Source organism: Crocuta crocuta, unplaced genomic scaffold (assembly GCF_008692635.1).
Source record: "Crocuta crocuta isolate KB4526 unplaced genomic scaffold, BGI_CrCroc_1.0 scaffold78, whole genome shotgun sequence".
Taxonomy (NCBI): domain Eukaryota; kingdom Metazoa; phylum Chordata; class Mammalia; order Carnivora; family Hyaenidae; genus Crocuta; species Crocuta crocuta.
Window position 1 is genome coordinate 2,762,625 of NW_027532617.1, and position 2,446 is coordinate 2,765,070.

General features: G+C 42.6%; 1 pseudogene; it reads left to right on the plus strand.

Annotated features, from left to right (window-relative positions):
• The first annotated feature begins 1,534 nt into the window (after window positions 1-1,534).
• On the plus strand, window positions 1,535-1,980 carry LOC144245206 (lipopolysaccharide-induced tumor necrosis factor-alpha factor homolog pseudogene; annotated as a pseudogene).
• Window positions 1,981-2,446: the final 466 nt, after the last annotated feature.

Below are 2,446 nucleotides of genomic sequence, written 5' to 3' on the forward strand. Positions count from 1 at the left end.
ATTATCGCCCTCTCTCTCTGACCCTCCCCTGCTCACACTCTCTCTCTCTCTCTCTCTCTCTCAGAAATAAATAAAAAACATTAAAAAATTTTAAAAAGACCTTTAAAAGGATAGTTTGTGTGCTTATTATTGACTTGTAAATGTTATTTACATATCTTTTACTAAATTCCTTATCAGATATGCAATTTGAAAATATTTTCTCTCTTTTTGTGGATTGTGTATCACTTTCTTGATGGCATTGTTTCAGCCCCAAGTTTTGCATTTTGAAGCCCAATTTTTTTTCTCTTATGTCCTTTTGGTGTCATACATAGGAAAACATTGTCTAACACAAGGTCACAAGGATTTATGCTGACTTTTCATAGAGTTTTATAGTTTTATCTCATACATTTATCATGTTGGATCCATTGCAAGTTAACTTTTGTCTATGGTATAGGAGGAAGTCCAACTTATTATTTTCCATATGGATATTCCGTTGGTCCACTGTCCTTCCCCTTGTTGAAAAGACCATTCTCTCCTTATTGAATTTGGTAGTTTTGTTAAAAATCAATTGGCCATAGGGGCACCTGGATGGCTCAGTCTGTTAAGCATCCAACTGTGGCTCAGGTCATGGTCTTGTGGTTCTTGAGTTTGAGCTCCACGTTGGACTCTGTGCTGACAGCTCAGAGCCTGGAGCCTGCTTCAGATTCTGTGTCTTCTTTTCTCTCTACCCCTCCCCCACTCATGCTCTGTCTCTCTCTCAAAAATAATAAACATAAAAATCAGTTGACCATAAATGTAACAGTTTATTTCTGGACTTGCATTTCTATCCCACCGACATGTGTAGCTTCATATATCAGTAAGATAAAACATATCACTGAGATAACTATGATAACAAGGATAATAGATAATACTGGGATAGAAAATACTTATATCCGTCCTTAGGCCAATACCACACTGAATCGATGACTATAGCTTTTTTAGCGTATTTCAAAATCAGGTAATTAAAACCTCCACAACTTTTTTTTTTTTTTTAAGATGTTTTTGACTTTCTAGGTCCCTTGATTTCTTTTTTATTTGAGTTGACACACAAAGTTACATTAGTTTCAGGTATCTAACATAGTGATTTAACACGTTCAACATGGGTCTGTGCTTGCTGCAAGTGTAGTTGCCATGTGTCCCAATGCATCGTTATCACAGTAGCATTGACTGTATTCCTTATGCTGTATCCTTTATTCTCTGACATAGTCATTCCATTAGTGGAAATCCGTATCTCCCTCTCTGCTTCAGCAATTTTCCCCAAACTCTCAACCCCATCCCCTCCCGCAACTATTGGTTTGTTCTCTGTACTTACAGGTCTGATTCTGCTTTTGGTTTGTTTATTCATTTGTTGTTGTCACTGTTTTTAGATTCCACTTAGGAGTGAAATCCATGTGGGATTTGTCTTTCTCAGTCTGACATATTTCACTTAGCATAATATCTTATAAGTATGTTTCTTGCATTTTGATATGAGGTTGAGAATCAGCTTGCCAGCTCCACTGGCAGCCCAGTGGGTACAATGTCTGTTCCAGGATCCTACCAGGAGGCTGCTGGCTTTTCTTGGTGCCAACCATGACCCCATCCTATGAAGAGATGCTGGCAGTCAACAGTTACTTTCCCATGCCTCCTGCACCCCTGCTGGGGCTGGCCAGCAGGCTCATGTGGGGCCCAATGGGAAGGGCATGTATCCACCTATGTACTACACCCAGCCGGTGCCAGTCCCCGGCACCAGTGCAATTGCTGTGCAGACAGTTTACCTGCAGCCAGTCTCCTTTCTCCACCGCCTAGTCCAGATGTGCTGTCCTTCCTGCAACAAGATGATTTGTGGCTCAGCTGTCTCATAAGACCGGAGACCTCACCTGGCTCTCATGTGGGATCCTCCCTTTCTGTGTGGGCGCCCTGTGGGAGGTGGACCATCACTGTCCCAACTGCAAAGCTCTCCTGAGAAGCTGTGAGCATTTGTAGGATTCTGCCAGCCCTGGGGGGAGCTTCATGCTACAGGAAGTACTCTGACTCTCACCCTGTCTGGTCCCTGTTGGGGGTTCCATCTTGATGGTCTCATCTCTCCAGGGGCTTCGCCTTTGTGTCTTCTTTTGGGGAAAATATATCACAAAGGTACACACCTCCAAAACCCTAGAGATTGCTGCTTGGGAGTCGTGCACAAGATATTCACTTTGAGTACTTGTTCAAGGGTTTCCCTTCTACTGTGACCCCAAGTCATGCCATCTATCTGTAACCATTGCCCCATCTGAATATCTTCTGGTGATTTTCCATTGGCTGGTTTCTTTTCTTGCCTCTGTGGCCCTTTCTGAGGGCCAGTCTCTTAGGACCAGGGCACAGATTGCTTTATTTTTGAGACTGCTTTGGCCTGCATACAGCTGACCCAACCTTTAGTGTTTACCTTCATGTTCATCTGTTCCCATGTCTGATA